Raw genomic sequence first — 25079 nt, forward strand, 5'->3', positions numbered from 1 at the left:
AGTACTGTGTCCTTTTTTTAAGTACGGCGATCAGTGCTGGTCGCAGTATTCCAGGTTGGGGCGTACCATGGCCCGGTACATCGACATGATAACCTTTTCCGATCTGTTCGTGATCCCCTTCTTAATCATTCTGTTCGCCCTTTTTGCCGCCACCGCACATTGCGCGGACGGCTTCATCGACTTCTCAGAGAAGAACACAGTCCCAGAGTCAGAAGCCAAGCAGGATCCTTTGCTGCAGAGAGGAAGTGAAGTGGCGGTGAAAATGTCAGAGAAGTGGGCAGGCTTATGCTAATGCAGAGGAACGATCTGACACGCAAAGAGGCAAAACAAGTAAGAAAATTCCGTCTGGAAGGAGCATATAGCCTGTTTTGATCGGACTTATTTGAAAAAGGATCTGTGTTTAAAAACTGAAAAACTTAATGGTATTATGGGGAAGAAGAAGGATTCAAAGTCTTTCTCCTGAGTAGTTGCTTGGCGCTGGTGCCTTAGACTGTGAACTTTCTCTCCCTGACTTAGAAAGAGAAGAGGAAGAGAGGGCTGCTCACTATGAGCAATCTGCAGCATCGCTTCTCGGCCTTTTGGCTAAGATCAAGTGTAGTATCTGTTCTTATCAGTTTAATATCTGATATGTCCCTTATCTAGGGATGATATATTAAATTGATTTTTGGAATAGGGAGATGGAATAGGAGCTTGCTTCATCCACTCCATGCATCAACCTGGTATTGCAGTATCTCCAGGAATGGTGCACCTCCCTTTGAGGAAAATGTCATAGTTTAAAAGAAATAGATAAAAGCATGGGGGACCTTTCTCTCATTTCCTTTGTGCTCTCACAGATCCTCCACTGCATTTATCCTTCTTTCTCTTGCGTCCAAGGCCATTCTTCCTGTCCCTATATTCCACCCCCACCCAGCTTCTTTTCCTCTTTTACCCTTTCTCTTGTACCCCACCCCAAAGCAGTACCCCTTCCTTCTCTCTGGGAATCCGCCCAGCTTTCGCCATTCTGCATGCTCATGATTTTATTTCAAAAAAAGATCGCTTCTCGGCCTTTTAGCTAAGATCAAGTAACCCATGGGGGGAGGAATGCTGGCTTAGGCCTAACCCCCAGTAATGCTTGCTTAGCTGAGGTCGAGTGGAGGATCGGGTCGTGGAGGTTGGCTCTAGCTGGAGTGGAGGTGATCATGGCGGTCAATCGGATGCGCCGGAATGCTGCTTGTTTCGAAATGAGAGGAGAGTTGACCATGGAGCGCTTGCTGTTCAGCCGTTTGGTGCTACAAAAGGAGCTTGGATTTGAACCACGTCAGCTGGATTATCTGTTTGCCTTTCCTGGTGGAAAAAAGTTTGAAGTTGTCTTCACGACATTCCAAGCGTTGGAGACTTGTGTGACCCGGTTGAAGAGTAAGCCAGAGAGTAAGGTGTTGAAGAACTTTGTTTTTACACCTTTAACTCGTCCTGAGCAACGGGTGGTGACTGTTCTCATGTATAGCGAATTGGTACGTTATGAGGATGTGGCTACCTGGCTGAGGCAGTTTTGTCAAGTGATTCATGGTTCTGATGTGCGAGATGAAGATGGAGTGAAGAGTGGGGCAAGAAAGTTCCAAGTACAATTACGGTACGATCAGGAAGCAAAGGACTGGTTTCATATTCCGTGTCGGATCCAGATTGGTGCTTGTCAGGGACACGTGTTTTACGTGGGCCAGCCGAAGACTTGTCGAAGATGTGGTGGAGAGGGTCACTTTGCTAGGGACTGTGACCGGGACTATTGTGGTAATTGCGGTACGGTGGGGCACTCATCGCTCGATTGTACTGTCGAAAGGAAATGTAACCTGTGTAGGGAAATTGGGCATGTTTTTAAAAATTGCCCGTATTCCTACGCTAATCGGGCGAAGCAGAGTAGGGAGCCGCCCTGGAAGAGCCCTGAGAAGAATACCATTGAATCGGTGCTTCCGGAGGGGGAGATACAGCTTTCAGCTGCTCCTGGGGAGGGGGCGGTGATTGGCGTGGCCTCGCAGCAGCCGGTGCAAGTTGGGACTTGTGAACTTAATGCAGAGGCGATAGTAGTGGCCACAAGTAGTGTGGTGGTGGTGGGTCAGGAGGTGGGGGAGGGGGAAGGGGATGGGAATGGGGGAGGGGAGCAGATGGATCAGACGGGTGGTTCGCTGCCTGAGCAGGACCCCCCTGAGGAGAGCCAACATAGTGTTGGTGATCCGTTGCAGGAGCTGCTGGAAATACCTTCAGATTGGTCGATAGAGATTGGGACACCTGAAAGTGGGAGTGGGGTTGACTCACAGGAGGATTCGGGGGTGTCCCCGATGGATTCTGCTGCTTGTCTCAAGCGGAAGGAAGTGGATGAGGGCCCTTTAGTTATTTCTGATACTTCTAAACAGGGTTTTTTGGAACCCACTGCTGTGTGTCAATTTCAGGCCCTGACTGGAATGGGTGTGGAAGGGAGGGAAAGGGTTAAGAATAAGAAAAAGAAGAAATGAGGGCTGGTGGAGTTATGAGTGTGGTGAGGGTTGGTTTTCTTTCTTTGATGCTTCAAGTATGTTCTTTGAATGTTAGAAGTGTTAAAGATAAAGATAGATGTGGGAAGGTGCTGCAATATTTGCAAGATACAGGGTGTGATCTTTGCTTTTTGCAGGAGTGTGGGATCCCGGCAACTGTTATGGACCAAGAGATGGTGGCCAGATGGGGGCGGGGATGGTCTGTGTGGTCGGGGGATAATGGTACCAAGTGTTCTGGAGTGGGGATAGTGGCGCGATCGACAGAGTTTGTGGTTGAGAGGACAGTTGAGTGTGTGAAAGGGAGGGTCCTGTGTGTGGATGGTAGTTGGAGGTCTACAGCGGTAAGATTGTTGACCGTGTATGGTCCTACTAGTGTGAATGATCGATTGGAGGTTTTTGAGCGGATTGAGCAGTTGTTGCTTACGCACAGGGTGGTGGTGATGGCTGGGGATTTTAATGCAGTGTTGGCTAAAGAGGATAGGGTATCCGGGGCACCAGGGGGGTTGGATAGGAGTTCTCATAAGTTGCAGGAGCTCGTGGGGGATGTGGGGTTGGTGGACGTGTTTAAACACCTTTGCCCATCGGCGCCAGGTTTCACGTGGTTTAGTGAAGGTAGGGGTGTGGGGTCAAGGATTGATTATGTGTTTGTGTCTCCGTTAGTTAAGCCTAAACGGGCAGGGCTGACGCCTGTGTGGTTTTCAGATCATCAATTGTTAACTGTGGATTTGGAAGTGTCTGGGGCTGTGGAGGTTGGTAGGGGGTGGTGGAAACTGAATGTGAGTATATTGCAAGATAAGAGGGTGCGGGATCTGTATGAGCGGCGGTTTCGGGACTGGTGTACCCTGCAGGACCTTTTTCCTACATTAGGGGACTGGTGGGAGGATGTGAAGCAGAAATCAGGGGTTTTTTTTCCAACGCCAGAGTAGATTAAGGGTTAGGAGGGAAAGGAGGGCGATGGAAAAGGATGAAGCCACTTTGCAACAGTTGTATGGGTTATTGGCGGCGGGGTTTGGAGTGCAGACAGAAGTTGGAGAGGTTAAACATCGGTTGAGGGATAGGTATGAGGAAAGGTGTCGGTCTGTGATGTTTAGGGCTCGGGTGCAATATATTGAGGAGCATGAACGCTGCACTAGATTTTTTTTTCGTAAGGCGAGGGAGAGAACCTCTCTTGTTTCGGGTTTGTTGGATGATAAGGGAGTAGAACAAAAGGGGAGGGAGGAGCTTCAGACAATTGCGCTACGGTTTTTTTCTAATTTATATGCGTGTAGGGATTGGGAGATGGGGGTGGCTCAGGAGTATTTGGGGTATTTGGAGGGGGGGCTGCGGCAGGAGGAAGGTGAGGGCTTGGGAACGGAGTTGGAGGAGGAGGAATTTGACCGAGCTTTTCAATCCTTGAATGTTGGTAAAGTACCTGGTTTGGATGGTTTGCCAGTTGAGTTTTATAGAGAGTTTTGGCCTTGTTTGCGAGGAGTGTTGTTGGATGTTTTTAGGGAGAGCTTGGCTGGAGGGCAGTTACCGCCCTCTTTCAAAAAGGGGTTAATTGTGTTGATTAAAAAGAAAGGGGATTTACGGAAAATGGAAAACTGGCGTCCGATTACTCTTTTGAACACAGATTATAAGCTGTTGGCTAAGGTTTTGTTTTTTCGCCTACAAGGGGTGGTGGATAGACTGGTAGGGCCAGCTCAGACGTGTGGTATCCCAGGTCGTCAGATTGTGGACAACCAGGCCTTGGTGCGAGATGTGCTCCTGTATTGTGAGGAGCGCTCGCAGCCGGTCTGTGTTGTCTCTCTTGATCAGGAGAAGGCATACGATAGGGTTAATAGGGATTTCCTTTGGGCAGTTATGGGGAAGATGGGGTTGGGCAGTTCTTTTATTGGGTGGATGAAGACCTTACTGTTAGGAGTTCATAGTCAGATTCTGATAAATGGGTTTGTTTCAGGGCAGTTTGGGGTGGAGTCGGGGGTGAGGCAGGGTTGTCCGCTTTCCCCCTTGTTGTACGTATTAGCTATAGAACCGTTTGCAGCTGCTATTCGGAAGGAGCGGCGGATTCGGGGAGTGCCTCTTCCGGGGGGAGGAGGATTGGAGGCTCGTATTATGTTATACATGGATGATATTACGGTGTTTTGTAGGGATAACGATTCTTTGAAGTGGATGGGGTGGCATTGTAGTAGATTTGCTAAGGCTTCCTCGTCCAAGATAAATATGGGGAAGAGTGAGTGTTTTTACTTGAACTGGAGGTGTGGGTTGGTGGATTGGGGCTTGAGGGTGGTTCCAGAGGGGATTCGGGTTTTGGGGTTGGTTTTTGGGAAATCAATGGTGAGCTCGAATTGGCAGCGGGCGGTGGAGCGCCTACAAGGCAAGATTCGTTTTTGGCGGTCCAGGAAGTTGTCTTTGTCAGGCCGCATCTTGGTGGTCAAGAATGAGCTTTTGCCTTCAGTGCTGCATATAGCCCCAGTTTTTCCTATTGGGAGGGTATATCTTCGAGTGTTGAATCGTTTGATGTTTTGTTTTGTTTGGGGGTCAAAGATGGAGCGACTTAAACGGGAGGTGATGTGCAGCCCGCCGGAATGGGGGGGGAGGGGTGTGCCTGATTTGGAGTTTAAATTCTTGGGTATGTTTGTATCTGTCTGTGTGAAAGCGGTGATGGAGGGTAAGTGCGAGGACAGGTTGTGGACCTTTTTTGCGAGGTTGTACCTCCAGAGGTTTGTGTGTCGTCAGTGGGGACTTCAGTGGCAGCATACTGTTCCACATGCAGATTCCTGTCCTTATGTGTATCAGGTGGTAAAAGATTGGATTCATCGCTTTAGTTTGGGGGATTTGCCTGTGGCGGGCTTATCGGCAAAGGGGATTGAAACGGCTCTTTTGGCAGGTAAATTGAGATTGTTCCCAATTGGGAAATTGAATGAGGTTGCTTGCAGAAAGGTGTGGAAGAAGGTCAACGCGAAATACCTTATGAACGAGCAAAAGGACCTTGCCTGGAATGCTGTTCATGCGTGTCTGCTGACAAGGTCATTTTTATTCAAGCGGAGAATGGTTGCCACGATGGAGTGCGTATGGGACGGATGTAGGGGTGAGGAGTCCCCTGCTCATCTCTTTTGGCACTGTGGTGTTGCACAAGATGTGTGGCGGAAGACAGCTTCATGGAGAAGAGCACTGAATCCAGATGTCGTGTTGTCAGCGGAAGGGGTGTTGTGGGGCCAGTTTGCCTCTCGGAGGTCAGAGCAACGTCTTTGGATTGGTGTTAATTGTTTGAAGGATGCCTTGTGGAGGGCACGGTGCCTGAAGCTGTGGAAATCGGTGACATTGGATACTGCCATGATTTGTCAGCTCGGGAGACGTCTTCTGTTTGCATATGTGGTGCGTGAAGGACAGAGCTCATCTATGAAGGAGGCATATGCGGATTGGTGCTGGCCTTTATTGCAGGCGTGGATTAGATAATAGCCTGGGAATGATTGTGGTTCCCTGGAGCTTGTCCTGTCCCCTTTGCCGATTGGTTGTGGTGGGTGGGGTGGGGTTGGATTTGTTTTGACTGAATTTTGGGACTGTTTTGTTGGTGGGGTTTTGGGTATGGTTTTTGGACTTGTACATTGATTGTATATCTGTGTGTGGTGTTATTTTGGATTGTTGTATATTGGTGTTGACAATAAAATTTTCTAGAAAGTATCTGTTCTTATCAGTTTAATATCTGATATGTCCCTTATCTAGGGATGATATATTAAATTGATTTTTGGAATAGGGAGATGGAATAGGAGCTTGCTTCATCCACTCCATGCATCAACCTGGTATTGCAGTATCTCCAGGAATGGTGCACCTCCCTTTGAGGAAAATGTCATAGTTTAAAAGAAATAGATAAAAGCATGGGGGACCTTTCTCTCATTTCCTTTGTGCTCTCACAGATCCTCCACTGCATTTATCCTTCTTTCTCTTGCGTCCAAGGCCATTCTTCCTGTCCCTATATTCCACCCCCACCCAGCTTCTTTTCCTCTTTTACCCTTTCTCTTGTACCCCACCCCAAAGCAGTACCCCTTCCTTCTCTCTGGGAATCCGCCCAGCTTTCGCCATTCTGCATGCTCATGATTTTATTTCAAAAAAAGATCGCTTCTCGGCCTTTTAGCTAAGATCAAGTAACCCATGGGGGGAGGAATGCTGGCTTAGGCCTAACCCCCAGTAATGCTTGCTTAGCTGAGGTCGAGTGGAGGATCGGGTCGTGGAGGTTGGCTCTAGCTGGAGTGGAGGTGATCATGGCGGTCAATGGGATGCGCCGGAATGCTGCTTGTTTCGAAATGAGAGGAGAGCTGACCATGGAGCGCTTGCTGTTCAGCCGTTTGGTGTTGCAGAAGGAGCTTGGATTTGAACCACGTCAGCTGGATTATCTGTTTGCCTTTCCTGGTGGAAAAAAGTTTGAAGTTGTCTTCACGACATTCCAAGCGTTGGAGACTTGTGTGACCCGGTTGAAGAGTAAGCCAGAGAGTAAGGTGTTGAAGAACTTTGTTTTTACACCTTTAACTCGCCCTGAGCAACGGGTGGTGACTGTTCTCATGTATAGCGAATTGGTACGTTATGAGGATGTGGCTACCTGGTTGCGGCAGTTTTGTCAAGTGATTCATGGTTCTGATGTGCGAGATGAAGATGGAGTGAAGAGTGGGGCACGAAAGTTCCAAGTACAATTACGGTACGATCAGGAAGCAAAGGACTGGTTTCATATACTGTGTCGGATCCAAATTGGTGCCTGTCAGGGACATGTGTTTTACGTGGGTCAGCCCAAGACTTGTCGAAGGTGTGGTGGAGAGGGTCACTTTGCTAGGGACTGTGACCGGGACTATTGTGGTAATTGCGGTACGGTAGGGCACTCATCGCTCGATTGTACTGTCGAAAGGAAATGTAACCTGTGTAGGGAAATTGGGCATGTTTTTAAAAATTGCCCGTATTCCTACGCTAATCGGGCGAAGCAGAGTAGGGAGCAGCCCTGGAAGAGCCCTGAGAAGAATACCGTTGAATCGGTGCTTCCGGAGGGGGAGATACAGCTTTCAGCTGCTCCTGGGGAGGGGGGCGGTGATTGGCGTGGCCTCGCAGCAGCCGGTGCAAGTTGGGACTTGTGAGCTGAATGCAGAGGCGATAGTAGTGGCCACAAGGAGTGTGGTGGTGGTGGGTCGGGAGGTGGGGGAGGGGGATGGGGGAGGGGCGCAGCTGGATCAGACGGGTGGTTCGCTGCCTGAGCAGGACCCTCCTGAGGAGAGCCAACATAGTGTGGGTGATCCTTTGCCGGAGCTGCTGGAAATACCTTCAGATTGGTCGATAGATATTGGGACACCTGAAAGTGGGAGTGGGGCTGACTCACAGGAGGATTCTGGGGTTTCCACGATGGATTCTGCTACTTGTCTTAAGCGGAAGGAAGTGGATGAGGGCCCTCTAGTTACTTCTAAACAGGCTTTTTTGGAACCCACTGCTGTGTGTCAATTTCAGGCCCTGACTGGAATGGGTGTGGAAGGGAGGGAAAGGGTTAAGAATAAGAAAAAGAAGAAATGAGGGCTGGTGGTGTTATGAGTGTGGTGAGGGTTGGTTTTCTTTCTTTGATGCTTCAAGTGTGTTCTTTGAATGTTAGAAGTGTTAAAGATAAAGATAGATGTGGGAAGGTGCTGCAATATTTGCAGGATACAGGGTGTGATCTCTGCTTTTTGCAGGAGTGTGGGATCCCGGCCACTGTTATGGACCAAGAGATGGTGGCCAGATGGGGGCGGGGATGGTCTGTGTGGTCGGGGGATAATGGTACCAAGTGTTCTGGAATGGGGATAGTGGCGTGATCGACAGAGTTTGTGATTGAGAGGACAGTTGAGTGTGTGAAAGGGAGGGTCCTGTGTGTGGATGGTAGTTGGAGGTCTACAGCGGTGAGATTGTTGACCATGTATGGTCCTACTAGTGTGCATGATCGCTTGGAAGTTTTTGAGCAGATTGAGCAGTTGTTGCTTACGCACAGGGTGGTGGTGATGGCTGAGAATTTTAATGCAGTGTTGGCTAAAGAGGATAGGGTATCCGGGGCACCAGGGGGGTTGGATAGGAGTTCTCGTAAGTTGCAGGATCTCGTGGGGGATGTGGGGTTGGTGGACGTGTTTAAACACCTTTGCCATTCGGCGCCAGGTTTCACGTGGTTTAGTGAAGGTAGGGGTGTGGGGTCAAGGATTGATTATGTGTTTGTGTCTCCGTTAGTAAGGCCTAAGGGGCAGGGCTGACGCCTGTGTGGTTTTCAGATCATCAATTGTTAAATGTGAATTTGGAAGTGTCTGGGGCTGTGGAGGTTGGTAGGGTGTGGTGGAAACTGAATGTGAGTATATTGCAAGATAAGAGGGTGCGGGATCTGTATGAGCGGCGGTTTCGGGACTGGTGTACCCTGCAGGACCTTTTTCCTACATTAGGGGACTGGTGGGAGGATGTGAAGTAGAAATCAGGGGGGTTTTTTCAACGCCAGAGTATATTAAGTGTTAGGAGGGCGATGGAAAAGGATGAAGCCACTTTGCAACAGTTGTATGGGTTACTGGCGGCGGGATTTGGAGTGCAGACAGAAGTTGGAGAGGTTAAACAACGGTTGAGGGATAGGTATGAGGAGAGGTGTCGGTCTGTGATGTTCAGGGCTCGGGTGCAATATATTGAGGAGCATGAACGCTGCACTCGATATTTTTTTCGTAAGGCGAGGGAGAGAACCTCTCTTGTTTCGGGATTGTTGGATGATAAGGGAGTGGAACAAAAGGGGAGGGGGGAACTTCAGACAATTGCATTACGGGTTTTTTCTAATTTGAATGCGTGTAGGGATTGGGAGATGGGGGTGGCTCAGGAGTATTTGGGGTATTTGGAGGGGGAGTTTCCGCAGGAGGAGGGTGAGTGCTTGGGAAGGGAGCTGGAGGAGGAGGAATTTGACCGAGCCTTTCAATCCTTGAATGGAGGTAAAGTACCTGGTTTGGATGGTTTGCCAGTTGAGTTTTATAGAGAGTTTTGGCCTTGTTTGCGAGGAGTGTTGTTGGGTGTTTTTAGGGAGAGCTTGGCTGGAGGGCAGTTACCGCCCTCTTTCAAGGAGGGGCTAATTGTGTTGATTAAAAAGAAGGGTGATTTGCAGAGAATGGAAAACTGGCGCCCGATTACTCTTTTGAACATAGATTATAAGCTGTTGGCTAAGTGTTTGTTTTTTCGCTTACAGGGGGTGGTGGATAGACTGGTAGGGCCAGCTCAGACTTGTGGCATTCCAGGTCGTCAGATTGTGGACAACCAGGCCTTGGTTCGAGATGTTCACCTGTATTGTGAGGAGCGCTCGCAGCCGGTCTGTGTTGTCTCCCTTGATCAGGAGAAGGCATACGATAGGGTTAATAGGGATTTCCTTTGGGCAGTTATGGGGAAGATGGGGTTGGGCAGTTCCTTCATTGGGTGGATGAAGACCTTACTGTTAGGAGTTCATAGTCAGATTTTGATAAATGGGTTTGTCTCAGTGCAGATTGGGGTGGAGTCGGGGGTGAGGCAGGGTTGTCCGCTTTCCCCCTTGTTGTATGTATTAGCTATAGAACTGTTTGCAGCTGCTGTTCGGAAGGAGCGGCGGATTCGGGGACTGCCTCTTCCGGGGGGGAGGGGGATTGGAGGCCCGTATTATGTTATACATGGATGATATTACGGTGTTTTGTAGGGATAACGATTCTTTGAAGTGGATGGGGTGGCATTGCAGTAGATTTGCTAAGGCTTCCTCGTCCAAGATAAATATGGGGAAGAGTGAGTGTTTTTACTTGAACTGGAGGTGTGGGTTAGTGGATTGGGGTTTGAGGGTGGTTCCAGAGGGGATTCGGGTTTTGGGGTTGTTTTTTGGGAAATCAATGGTTAGCTTGAATTGGCAGCAGGCGGTGGAGCGCCTACAAGGCAGGATTCGTTTTTGGCAGTCCAGGAAGTTGACCTTGTCAGGCCGCATCTTTGTGGTCATGAATGAGCTTTTGCCTTCGGTGCAGCATATATTCCCAGTTTTTCCTATTGGGAGAGTATATCTTCGAGTGTTGAATCGTTTGATGTTTTGTTTTGTTTGGGGGTCAAAGATGGAGCGCCTGAAACGGGAGGTGATGTGCAGCCCGCCGAAATGGGAGGGGAGGGGTGTCCCTGATTTGGAGTTTAAATTCTTGGGTATGTTTGTGTCTGTCTGTGTGAAAGCGGTGATGGAGGGTAAGTGTGAGGATAGGTTGTGGACCTTTTTTGCGAGGTTGTACCTCCAGAGGTTTGTGTGTCGTCAGTGGCGACTGCAGTGGCAGCATACTGTTCCTCATGCAGATTCCTGTCCTTATGTGTATCAGGTGGTAAAAGATTGGATTCATCGCTTTAGTTTGGGGGATTTGCCTGTGGCGGGCTTATCGGGAAAGGGGATTGAAACGGCTCTTTTGGCAGGTAAATTGAAATTGTCCCCAATTGGGAAATTGAATGAGGTTGCTTGCAGAAAGGTGTGGAAGAAGGTCAATGCGAAATACCTTTTGAACCTTGCCTGGAATGCTGTTCATGCGTGTCTGCTGACAAGGACATTTTTATTCAAGCGGAGAATGGTTGCCACGATGGAGTGCGTATGGGACGGATGTAGGGGTGAGGAGTCCCCTGCTCATCTCTTTTGGCACTGTGGTGTTGCACAAGATGTGTGGCGGAAGACAGCTTCATGGAGAAGAGCACTGAATCCAGATGTCGTGTTGTCAGCGGAAGGGGTGTTGTGGGGCCAGTTTGCCTCTCGGAGGTCAGAGCAACGTCTCTGGATTGGTGTTAACTGTTTTAAGGATGCCTTGTGGAGGGCACGGTGCCTGAAGCTGTGGAAGTCGGTAACATTGGATACTGCCATGATTTGTCAGCTCGGAAGACGTCTTCTGTTTGCCTATGTGGTGCGTGAAGGACAGAGCTCGTCTATGACGGCGGCATATGCTGGTTGGTGTTGGCCTTTATTGCAGGCGTGGACTAGATAATAGCCTGGGAATGATTGTGGTTCCCGGGAGCTTGTCCTGTCCCCTTTGCCGATTGGTTGTTGAGGTTGGGGTGGGGTTGGATTTTTTTTGACAGAGGATTTAGGGATTGTTTTTGTTGGTGGGGTCTTTGTGTATGGCTTTTGAATTGTGCATTGATTGTGTATTTGTGTGTGGTGTTATTTTTGTCTTGCTGTATATTGGTGTTGATAATAAATTTTTCTAGAAAGTATCTGTTCTTATCAGTTTAATATCTGATATGTCCCTTATCTAGGGATGATATATTAAATTGATTTTTGGAATAGGGAGATGGAATAGGAGCTTGCTTCATCCACTCCACGCATCAACCTGGTATTGCAGTATTTCCAGGAATGGTGCACCCCTTTCCCCATTAAACCAGTATAAAAGCAGTTATTTTTAGCTTTTTTTGTGTGTATTTATTTCTGTTTATAAATTGTATGCAAGGGGCTGATAACAATAAGTTGTTTCTCTTCAATGTGTTGAGGTTGACAGTACACCCACGGGGACCCCTCTCCAGGCCCACGGGGATGGACTCAGCATTCATATCCCGAGGTGTACCTAATTTCCGGTTCGGTGCCCCACTGAGCTCCCGACGAATCAGCAGCAACAGTCTCTGTCATGTAGGCAGTGAGCTCAGCATGTGACAGACTGTTGCTGCTGATTCGTCGGGAATAGAGAATGACACGGGGAAAAAAACTGTCCCCGTCACTGCCCCGTCACCGGACCACCGTCCCCTTCACCGCCCCGTCCCCGTCTCCGCAACATCCACCCTTCCTAATGAAACTAGGTGAGCTGGGGGAGGGGACCCACTCTCACTCAAGTTGAGTAAGTATCCCGGAGGTAAGTAACCGTGCGAATACTAATGGGGACAGAGGGAGGGAGGAAGGTAGAGCGAGAGACTCGGACTTAGTATATGAGGTAAACATTCAAGTCGGTAGAGAGGGAGACAGAGGGAGAGATGGAAACTCCATCTTGGGGCCAAGAGGGATAAAAAATCGCATGGACAGGGGGTCAAAGGGGAGAAGTCTCACGGACACTGATGGTAACAGAGGCAATAGTAAGAATGACAAAGGCAAAATTGAAGGCATGACGAAGGGGGAAACGGCAAGAATGAAGGGGACGCTGAAGGAGATAAAGGCAATAGCAAGAATGACAAAGGCAAAATCAAAGGCAAGAATGAAGGGGATGAAGGAAAGATTGAGGGGGACAAAGGCAAGAAGGAAGGGGACAAACTATCTCAGTCAGAAAAAACTTCATGCAAAAAGATAGAATGGACAGCCATGTGTGCTAACGCCCGTAGCTTGGGCAACAAAATACTGGAACTGGAAACGGAAATGAGAAACGCCAACCTTGATGTAGTGGCGATAAAAGAAACGTGGTTCTCGGAGTTCCACGGATGGGATATGGTCATACCAGGCTATAATCAAAAAACAGCAAGGGAATATATTTATCCTAGGTGATATTTAAAAATCACTGTTGTACTAATCACCTTTGTTTTACTTCAAGCTCTAATTTCAACACACAGCTGATGTGGTTAAGTGAACACTCAGACCCGCAGCTGAGGTCCGGTGAAACAAGTTCACGGAGCAGCTGTTAAGGAGACCATCATAGTTGTTTACAGTCTCCTCCACCAGACAAAGACTAAATAACAACAATAACTTGAAAGAAAATAAAATGATAAATGTAACAACAACTTAACTTTGAATGGTGTAGATGAAACACAAAACTGCTCCGGGCTCTTCCATTTATTCACAATACCGACCCCCCAACCTAGGTTTCACCCGCTGGCTTCTTCAGGAGGGGTACTACAATTACAAGATGACTCAAATCAACACTACACCACACAGCTTGCTAACTTAATAAACACTACATTTTGAAATACTCAATGTACACTCTCTCTCTGCAACTTACCGGCACAGACACTCCATACTGCACACACACGCACTGCTGACAAGAGAAACTTCCCAGCAGGCCACCCCCCTTTTAAATACACTCCCCTTTTACTACCTACTACGTCATCACTCCTTACATCATGAGTGAAAGATTATAATTGAAACCATTCAATATCATTATTTAATCCTGCGGGGGCCAGGGTATGCCATTGAAATATAAACTTCTGCTCTAAATAAAGAAGATGTTGAATAATATTTCCAGATTCTTTATAAGCACACATAAGAACAGTGTATTGTAATTCCTCAATGGAGTGCTGTTGTTCAATCCAATGGCTCACCAGGGGGGCAGTGACACGTTTGCATCTTATATTGCTCAAATGTTCGGCAATGCGAATTTTAATAGCACGCCGAGTATGTCCTATGTAATATAGCCTACAAGGGCAAATAATGCAATATATTACTGCAGATGACAAACAATTAGTGCCTGTTCTTAGATAGAATTTCTTGCCCCCTGTTTGAGGAATTACCACTTGGTCAGTGTTGAGGACATGAGGGCAATATACACACTGATGACAACGTATGTGAGGACCCTCTCTATTCTGTTGGACAGGGTCACGATGTTTCAAAATCTGACCTAAATTCCGGCCCCTAGTGTGGGCAAATAAAGGGCTGTCATTCAAGCTCTTATGTACCTGCAGCACTGGCCAGTGTTTCAGAATGATTTTTCTAATTTGTTGACTTCGATTGGAATAAGGCAATACACATACCACGGCCCCACTGTTCTCCCTTTGTTGGGGATGAAATAACCACTCCCGCTGACAGTTGCGGGCTATCTTCCATGCCCGTTTAACTACCCGGGGAGGGTAACCTCTCTCCATGAACTTTGTGTATAAAAGCGTGGCCTGCTGTTGGAAATCCCACTCGTCAGAACAGATCCTCCGCAACCTTAAAAATTGTCCCACCGGGATACTGTCCCTGAGAGGTTTTGGATGGTGACTATGATAGTGTAGGAGAGTGTTCCGATCGGACGGTTTCCTATAAAGAGTAGTATCATAACACACTTGAGAGTTGATCTGGGATTTTACTACTTGGATATCCAAAAAGGATACCCTATCACTACTTACTTCATGAGTAAGAGTTATATTAGGATCTGCCTGATTCAACTCATTTAGGAATTCCTCCAATTCGTCACACTCCCCATTCCACAAAAAGAAGATATCGTCTATATACCTTCTCCATAGACCAACTGTACTAAACCATCTAGAAGTATAGACATGTTTGTCTTCATATTCAGACATATAGAGGCAGGCGACGGACGGGGCCACCAGTGGCCCCCATAGCCACCCCCATACCAGGCTATAACCTACTCCGTTGAGACAGAGAGGGAAAATCAGGCAGAGGAGTAGCTCTGTACATTAGAGATGACATCAAAGTCACTAAAATCACAGACATCAAGTATACGGGAGAGTCCCCTCTGGATGAACCTTGCCAGGGGCAATAACAAATGCCTATATCTTAGGTGTTGTATACAGACCACCAAGACAAAAGGAGGATGCAGACGACGTACTAATGGATGACATTGAGACCATCACACTGCGTGGAGATACAGTGCTGGTGGGAGGCTTTAATATGCCCGATGTGGACTGGAACAAACCTTGCGCTACAACCAGCGGCAGCATGAGGCTACTTGCCTCCATGCAAGGAGCACACCTCAAGCAGATGGTAGTGGAACCCACCAGGGACCAGGCAATCCTGGACCTGTTGCTCACCAACTAGAGACAGTGTCACAAAGGTATCGGTGGAGGACACCTTTGGCATCCAGCGACCACAACATGGTTTGATTCCACCTCAAGAAAGGATCCACTAGGCCAAACACATCAACTAAGGTCCTAAATTTTAAAGGAACTAACTTTCAGGGCATGGGGGACTACGTCTACAGAGTGCTGCATAACCAAAACACAACAAACAATGTAGAGGAACTATGGTCGACTCTGAAATCTACCCTGCAAGGAGCAACCAACTTATACATCAAAACCGAGACCAAACAACGCAGAAAAAATAGACCACAGTGGTTCTCCGCGGAGATCTCCAAACTAGTAAGACAAAAGAAAAAAAGCTTTCGTGAACTACAAACTATCACAACTGACCGGAAGCTAAAGAAACCTATCTGGCCAATTCCAGAAAACTTAAAACTACAGTCAGAGAAGCCAAACTCCGAATGGAAGAAAACATAGCTAAGCAGGTAAAGAAAGGAGAGAAAGCCTTTTTTAAATATGTCAGCGACAGGAAGAAGAACACAAGCAGTATTGGGCGCCTAAAGAAAAGCTGATGGCAACTTTACAGACTCGGACTGCAGACAAAGCAGAACTACTCAACAACTACTTCTGTTCAGTCTTCACCTGCGAAGCACCAGGATCCGGTCCTCAGTTACAGGTAAAGGGGAATTTGGAGGACCTTTTCCGGGACATGAAATTTACTGCGAACGAGGTCTACCAAGAATTATCAAAATTAAAAGTAAACAAAGCTATGGGCCCTGACGATCTAAACCCTAGAGTACTTCGAGAACTGAGTGACAGAGCCATTAGCTGTGCTCTTCAATCTTTCCCTAAGCGAGGGAAAAGTTCCTCCATTGCCCCCCCGTCCAATGTTATTCCGCTCCACAAAAAGGGCAGGTCAGAGGCTGAAAACTATAGACCGGTGAGTCTCACATCAATAGTGAGTAAACTCATGGAGAAGTTGATCAAGAACAGATTGGACACATTTCTGGATGATGAAAGATTAAGGGATCCCCCCATGGCTTTACAAAGGGAAGGTATTGTCAATCCAACTTGATAAGCTTTTTTGACTGGGTAACAAAAAACTGGATGAGGGTGAGTCCCTGGATATCGTGTATTTAGACTTTAGCAAGGCTTTTGATAGTGTTCCACACTGTAGGTTATTGAACAAGATGAACTCGTTAGGACTAGGAAAAACACTGACAGCATGGGTACAGGACTGGCTCAGCGGCAGACTCCAAAAAGTAATGGTGAACGGTATTCCCTCAAAAATGACCAGTGGTGTCCCACAGGTTTCGGTCTTGGGCCCGATGCTATTCAATATCTTTGTTCGGGATCTAACTCAGGGACTTCGAGACAAAATTACATTATTTGCTGATGATGCTAAACTATGTAACATTGTGGGCAGAGCAACAGAACCTGATAATGCGACCAGGCCCTGCTTATGTTAGAACAATGGTCAAGTACTTGGCAGATAAACTTTAATGCCAAAAAATGTAAAGTAATGCACCTTGGGAGCAGAAACCTATGCAGAACATACACCTTGAACGGTGAAATCTTAGCAAGAACCACTGCAGAAAGGGACTTGGGAGTTCTCATCCGGGAAGATATGAAAGCTGCCAACCAGATGAAGAAAGCTTCAGCAAAGGCAAGACAATGCTGGGTTGCATCAGAAGTAGCTTTATCAGCCAAAAGCCTGAAGTCATACTACCGTTGTACAGATCCATGGTGAGACCTCACCTGGAGTACTATGTCCAGTTTTGGAGGCCACATTATCAAAAGAATGTGAAGAGAATGGAGTCGATCCAGAGAATGGCCACTAGGATGGTCTCAGGACTTAAGGACATCCAATATGAAGAACGTCTCACCAGATTGCGCTTATATTCTCTCGAGGAGCGCAGAGAAAGGGGGGATATGATAAAGATATTCAAATACATCACGGGTCGCATTGAAGTGGAGGAAGAAATATTTTTTCTTACGGGTACCACTGCAACAAGAGGGCATCCGCTAAAACTTAAGGGGGGAAGATTTCATGGTGACACCAGGAAGTACTTCTTCGCCGAGTGAGTGATTGATTGATGGAATAAACGATTTTTTTTGACAGAGGATTTAGGGATTGTTTTTGTTGGTGGGGTCATTGTGCATGGCTTTTGAATTGTGCATTGATTGTGTATTTGTGTGTGGTGTTATTTTTGTCTTGCTGTATATTGGTGTTGATAATAAATTTTTCTAGAAAGTATCTGTTCTTATCAGTTTAATATCTGATATGTCCCTTATCTAGGGATGATATATTAAATTGATTTTTGGAATAGGGAGATGGAATAGGAGCTTGCTTCATCCACTCCACGCATCAACCTGGTATTGCAGTATTTCCAGGAATGGTGCACCCCTTTCCCCATTAAACCAGTATAAAAGCAGTTATTTTTAGCTTTTTTTTGTGTGTATTTATTTCTGTTTATAAATTGTATGCAAGGGGCTGATAACAATAAGTTGTTTCTCTTCAATGTGTTGAGGTTGACAGTACACCCACGGGGACCCTTCTCCAGGCCCACGGGGATGGACTCAGCATTCATATCTCGAAGTGTACCTAATTTCCGGTTCGGTGCCCCACTGAGCTTCCGACGAATCAGCAGCAACAGTCTCTGTCATGTAGGCAGTGAGCTCAGCATGTGACAGACTGTTGCTGCTGATTCGTCGGGAATAGAGAATGACACGGGGAAAAAAATCTGTCCCCGTCACTGCCCCGTCACCATACCACCGTCCCCTTCACCGCCCCGTCCCCGTCTCCGCAACATCCACCCTTCCTAATGAAACTAGGTGAGCTGGGGGAGGGGACCCACTCTCACTCAAGTTGAGTAAGTATCCCGGAGGTAAGTAACCGTGCGAATACTAATGGGGACAGAGGGAGGGAGGAAGGTAGAGCGAGAGACTCGGACTTAGTATATGAGTTAAACATTCAAGTCGGTAGAGAGGGAGACAGAGGGAGAGATGGAAACTCCATCTTGGGGCCAAGAGGGATAAAAATCGCATGGACAGGGGGTCAAAGGGGAGAAGTCTCACGGACACTGATGGTAACAGAGGCAATAGTAAGAATGACAAAGGCAAAATTGAAGGCATGACAAAGGGGGAAACGGCAAGAATGAAGGGGACGCTGAAGGAGATAAAGGCAATAGCAAGAATGACAAAGGCAAAATCAAAGGCAAGAATGAAGGGGATGAAGGAAAGATTGAGGGGGACAAAGGCAAGAAGGAAGGGGACAAACTATCTCAGTCAGAAAAAAACTTCATGCAAAAAGATAGAATGGACAGCCATGTGTGCTAACGCCCGTAGCTTGGGCAACAAAATACTGGAACTGGAAACGGAAATGAGAAACGCCAACCTTGATGTAGTGGCGATAAAAGAAACGTGGTTCTCGGAGTTCCACGGATGGGATATGGTCATACCAGGCTATAATCAAAAAACAGCAAGGGAATATATTTATCCAAGGTGATATTTAAAAATCACTGTTGTACTAATCACCTTTGTTTTACTTCAAGCTCTAATTTCAACACACAGCTGATGTGGTTAAGTGAACACTCAGACCCGCAGCTGAGGTCCGGTGAAACAAGTTCACGGAGCAGCTGTTAAGGAGACCATCATAGTTGTTCACAGTCTCCTCCACCAGACAAAGACTAAATAACAACAATAACTTGAAAGAAAATAAAATGATAAATGTAACAACAACTTAACTTTGAATGGTGTAGATGAAACACAAAACTGCTCCGGGCTCTTCCATTTATTCACAAAACCGACCCCCCAACCTAGGTTTCACCCGCTGGCTTCTTCAGGAGGGGTACTACAATTACAAGATGACTCAAATCAACACTACACCACATAGCTTGCTAACTTAATAAACACTACTTGACAAAATAGCTCCACTAGTAACCCGAAAAATTTCTCCTAAAAAACAAAGAAACCCCTGGTTTAATGCTTCTTTAGGCCTTTTAAAAAAACACTTGAGATCAGCCGAACGTAAATGGCGATCTAATCCTACCAATGAAAATTTAGACAATTATAATAAAAAATCACAATATTATCGGCAATCAATTAACAACACTAAAAAACAATTTTACATGAGAAAAATTTCTGCAACCAAAAACTCATCGGCTCTGTTTAAAATCCTTAAACAACTTACTACTTTCAAAAATAAAAAAATAATTTTAACTGAGGATACTCCTACAGCTCAAGCCTTAGCCAACTATTTTCAAGAAAAAATTACCTTGATCAGATCCAAAATTTCTAATAAAATATCCACTGTTACCAACTTATCTAGCCCTTCCAAAAACGACAATACGCTAACTAAGTCGCAAACATTTCACACCACATTATCTAAATTTCTTCCCCCAACTCTGAAAGCTTTAGAAAATATCTTACATGGCATCAACATTAAAGGCTCCAAATTAGAACCCATCCCTCCATTTTTTCTGAAACGTCATTTCAATGTCTTCGGGCCTTATATTCTACAAATTATTCAAACTAGTCTGTTTACAGCTAGAATCCCTCTTGATTGGAAACATTCTATCACATTTCCAATCATCAAAGACCCTAAAAATAATCTCGACAATTGTTCTAATTACAGACCAATAGCAAATCTCCCTTTTTTGTGTAAATTAACGGAAAAAATCGTATTTCAACAACTGACTGATTTCGTCGACAAAACACACGTACTTCATCCGAATCAAACCGGTTTTCGCATAAACCATTCCACAGAGTACTCATTACTCGGTCTCACAACATCCATAAATTACTATCTTGATCACCACAAATCCGTTCTTCTTGTCTCATTAGATCTCGCTTCAGCATTTGACACTATTGACCATCATCTTTTACTACAAGTCTCTCTCTTCTATAGGTATAGCTGACCAAGCCCTCGAATGGTTTCAATCCTATTTTTCCGATCGAGCTGTAACAGTTCAATTTAATAACTCAAAATCAAAACCCTATCATTCAAACTTTGGTATCCCTCAAGGTTCCATCTTATCTCCATTATTATTTAATATTTATCTGTCCCCGCTCCTGACTCTCTGCCAATCGATCGGGTTCACAGTATACGCTTACGCTGACGATCTCCAACTATTGCACCCAATTGAACCAACTAATCATTCCGAGATTCAGGTAATCAATAATAAATTAAGTAAAGTTCACGATTGGTTAAATTCTAATAAGCTTTCTTTAAGCATCTCAAAAACTAACACTCTTCTATTCCCCGGTAAAGAGGGAGCTCAATTAATCTCTCCAATTATCATCGATAACATACCACTCATAACAACCTCAACTATAAAAATCTTAGGGGTCCTTATAGACAATAAGCTTACTTTCCGTCCACAAATAAGTGCTCTGGTTAAAAACTGTTTTTACAAACTAAGAATGATTCGATCATTGGCCCCTTTTCTTGACACCAGTTCTCTCAACATTTTGATTCATTCACTCATAATTTCAAAAATAGATTATTGCAATTCGCTTTTAAAAGGTATATATCACAAAGATTTGAAACGTCTGCAGCTAATTCAAAATACGGCCATCAAGATAATTTCCTGAGCAACTAAGTATGACCATGTTACCCCTCTGCTAAAAGACGCCCACTGGTTACCAATCTCACATAGGATAACTTATAAGATAGCCCTTTTGACATTCAAAACTATGCAGACTAATTCCCCAGCTTTCATAGATAGAGTATTGATTCCCTATGACCCACCGAGATCTTTGAGATCCATATCCCAGTCTAATCTAGTTATCCCTTCCTTAAAAATAATTGGCACACGTCGAACCTCTATTTTCTCCGTAACAGCTCCTACGATTTGGAACGCTCTTCCACTGTATCTAAAAACGGAAAATACTTTAAAAACGTTCAAAGGCAACTTAAAATGTTTCCTTTTTAAAGATGCTTTTAACTAAAGTTTTATCATTCTTTTTTTTTAAGCTGATTTTAACTAAAGTTATTTTAGTCTTCTTTTTTTCTATTAATTCCTGCCCTTTTGTGCTTACCCTTAATGTTTCTCTCATTTACTATAGCTATTGTATTTCTTCCCTTTTTCCTTCGTGTGTCTTCTGTTCGTTCGTCCTTAATTAACCTAGTATGTGTAGTAGTTTGTCTTATAGTTCTTTTTTTGAAAGTATGTTTTATTGTAATTTTGTTTGTTGAAATGTTATTTTATTTAATGCTTTGTACAACGCTTTGCAGAATCGATAAAGCGTTTAATCAAAAAACTAATTAAACAATAAACAATAAACTACATTTTGAAATACTCAATGTACACTCTCTCTCTGCAACTTACCGGCACAGACACTCCATACTGCACACACACGCACTGCTGACAAGAGAAACTTCCCAGCAGGCCACGCTTTAAATACACTCCCCTTTTACTACCTACTACGTCATCACTCCTTACATCATGAGTGAAAGATTATAATTGAAACCATTCAATATCATTATTTAATCCTGCGGGGGCCAGGGTATGCCATTGAAATATAAACTTCTGCTCTAAATAAAGAAGATGTTGAATAATATTTCCAGATTCTTTATAAGCACACATAAGAACAGTGTATTGTAATTCCTCAATGGAGTGCTGTTGTTCAATCCAATGGCTCACCAGGGGGGCAGTGACACGTTTGCATCTTATATTGCTCAAATGTTCGGCAATGCGAATTTTAATAGCACGCCGAGTATGTCCTATGTAATATAGCCTACAAGAGCAAATAATGCAATATATTACTGCAGATGACAAACAATTAGTGCCTGTTCTTAGATAGAATTTCTTGCCCCCTGTTTGAGGAATTACCATTTGGTCAGTGTTGAGGACATGAGGGCAATATACACACTGATGACAACGTACGTGAGGACTCTCTCTATTCTGTTGGACAGGGTCACGATGTTTCAAAATCTGACCTAAATTCCGGCCCCTAGTGTGGGCAAATAAAGGGCTGTCATTCAAGCTCTCATGTACCTGCAGCACTGGCCAGTGTTTCAGAATGATTTTTCTAATTTGTTGACTTCGATTGGAATAAGGCAATACACATACCACGGCCCCACTGTTCTCCCTTTGTTGGGGATGAAATAACCACTCCCGCTGACAGTTGCGGGCTATCTTCCATGCCCGTTTAACTACCCGGGGAGGGTAACCTCTCTCCATGAACTTTGTGTATAAAAGCGTGGCCTGCTGTTGGAAATCCCACTCGTCAGAACAGATCCTCCGCAACCTTAAAAATTGTCCCACCGGGATACTGTCCCTGAGGGGTTTTGGATGGTGACTATGATAGTGTAGGAGAGTGTTCCGATCGGACGGTTTCCTATAAAGAGTAGTATCATAACACACTTGAGAGTTGATCTGGGATTTTACTACTTGGATATCCAAAAAGGATACCCTATCACTACTTACTTCATGAGTAAGAGTTATATTAGGATCTGCCTGATTCAACTCATTTAGGAATTCCTCCAATTCGTCACACTCCCCATTCCACAAAAGAAGATATCGTCTATATACCTTCTCCATAGACCAACTTTACTAAACCATCTAGAAGTATAGACATGTTTGTCTTCATATTCAGACATATAGAGGCAGGCGACGGACGGGGCCACCGTGGCCCCCATAGCCACCCCCATACCAGGCTATAACCTACTCCGTTGAGACAGAGAGGGAAAATCAGGCAGAGGAGTAGCTCTGTACATTAGAGATGACATCAAAGTCACTAAAATCACAGACATCAAGTATACGGGAGAGTCCCTCTGGATGAACCTTGCCAGGGGCAATAACAAATGCCTATATCTTGGTGTTGTATACAGACCACCAAGACAAAAGGAGGATGCAGACGACGAACTAATGGATGACATTGAGACCATCACACTGCGTGGAGATACAGTGCTGGTGGGAGGCTTTAATATGCCCGATGTGGACTGGAACAAACCTTGCGCTACAACCAGCGGCAGCATGAGGCTACTTGCCTCCATGCAAGGAGCACACCTCAAGCAGATGGTAGTGGAACCCACCAGGGACCAGGCAATCCTGGACCTGTTGCTCACCAACAGAGACAGTGTCACAAAGGTATCGGTGGAGGACACCTTGGCATCCAGCGACCACAACATGGTTTGATTCCACCTCAAGAAAGGATCCACTAGGCCAAACACATCAACTAAGGTCCTAAATTTTAAAGGAACTAACTTTCAGGGCATGGGGGACTATGTCTACAGAGTGCTGCAGAGCCAAAACACAACAAACAATGTAGAGGAACTATGGTTGACTCTGAAATCTACCCTGCAAGGAGCAACCAACATATACATCAAAACCGAGACCAAACAACGCAGAAAAAATAGACCACAGTGGTTCTCCGCGGAGATCTCCAAACTAGTAAGACAAAAGAAAAAAGCTTTCGTGAACTACAAACTATCACAACGACCGGAAGCTAAAGAAACCTATCTGGCCAATTCCAGAAAACTTAAAACTACAGTCAGAAAAGCCAAACTCAGAATGGAAGAAAACATAGCTAAGCAGGTAAAGAAAGGAGAGAAAGCCTTTTTTAAATATGTCAGCGACAGGAAGAAGAACACAAGCAGTATTGGGCGCCTAAAGAAAACTGATGGCAACTTTACAGACTCGGACGCAGACAAAGCAAAAGGGGAATTTGGAGGACCTTTTCCGGGACATGAAATTTACTGTGAACGAGGTCTACCAAGAATTATCAAAATTAAAAGTAAACAAAGCTATGGGCCCTGACGATCTAAACCCTAGAGTACTTCGAGAACTGAGTGACAGAGCCATTAGCTGTGCTCTTCAATCTTTCTCTAAGCGAGGGAAAAGTTCCTCCAGTGCCCCCGTCCAATGTTATTCCGCTCCACAAAAAGGGCAGGTCAGAGGCTGAAAACTATAGACCGGTGAGTCTCATCATCAATAGTGAGTAAACTCATGGAGAAGTTGATCAAGAACAGATTGGACACATTTCTGGATGATGAAAGATTAAGGGATCCCCCCCATGGCTTTACAAAGGGAAGGTATTGTCAATCCAACTTGATAAGCTTCTTTGACTGGGTAACAAAAAACTGGATGAGGGTGAGTCCCTGGATATCGTGTATTTAGACTTTAGCAAGGCTTTTTGATAGTGTTCCACACTGTAGGTTATTGAACAAGATGAACTCGTTAGGACTAGGAAAAACACTGACAGCATGGGTACAGGACTGGCTCAGCGGCAGACTCCAAAAAGTAATGGTGAACGGTATTCCTTCAAAAATGACCAGTGGTGTCCCACAGGGGTTCGGTCTTGGGCCCGATGCTATTCAATATCTTTGTTTCGGGATCTAACTCAGGGACTTCGAGACAAAATTACATTATTTGCTGATGATGCTAAACTATGTAACATTGTGGGCAGAGCAACAGAACCTGATAATGCGACCAGGCCCTGCTTATGTTAGAACAATGGTCAAGTACTTGGCAGCTAAACTTTAATGCCAAAAAATGTAAAGTAATGCACCTTGGGAGCAGAAACCTATGCAGAACATACACCTTGAACGGTGAAATCTTAGCAAGAACCACTGCAGAAAGGGACTTGGGAGTTCTCATCCGGGAAGATATGAAAGCTGCCAACCAGATGAAGAAAGCTTCAGCAAAGGCAAGACAAATGCTGGGTTGCATCAGAAGTAGCTTTATCAGCCGAAAGCCTGAAGTCATACTACCGTTGTACAGATCCATGGTGAGACCTCACCTGGAGTACTGTGTCCAGTTTTGGAGGCCACATTATCAAAAGAATGTGAAGAGAATGGAGTCGATCCAGAGAATGGCCACTAGGATGGTCTCAGGACTTAAGGACATCCAATATGAAGAACGTCTCACCAGATTGCGCTTATATTCTCTCGAGGAGCGCAGAGAAAGGGGGGATATGATAAAGATATTCAAATACATCACAGGT

The 25079-nt window shown here is 45.4% G+C and overlaps 1 non-coding gene and 3 pseudogenes across 1 annotated transcript; all 4 read left to right on the plus strand.

Moving 5' to 3' along the window:
* Positions 1–562: 562 nt before the first annotated feature.
* On the plus strand, positions 563–753 carry LOC117356073. The gene has a single exon (XR_004538538.1). It is a non-coding gene; the product is annotated as a U2 spliceosomal RNA (small nuclear RNA).
* A 5394-nt stretch (positions 754–6147) lies between these two features.
* LOC117356086 lies at positions 6148–6317 on the plus strand (annotated as a pseudogene).
* A 5353-nt stretch (positions 6318–11670) lies between these two features.
* Positions 11671–11843, plus strand: LOC117356080 (annotated as a pseudogene).
* Positions 11844–17365: 5522 nt separating this feature from the next.
* Positions 17366–17538, plus strand: LOC117356081 (annotated as a pseudogene).
* Positions 17539–25079: the final 7541 nt, after the last annotated feature.

Source organism: Geotrypetes seraphini, chromosome 2, assembly GCF_902459505.1.
Source record: "Geotrypetes seraphini chromosome 2, aGeoSer1.1, whole genome shotgun sequence".
In the NCBI taxonomy this organism is placed as follows: domain Eukaryota; kingdom Metazoa; phylum Chordata; class Amphibia; order Gymnophiona; family Dermophiidae; genus Geotrypetes; species Geotrypetes seraphini.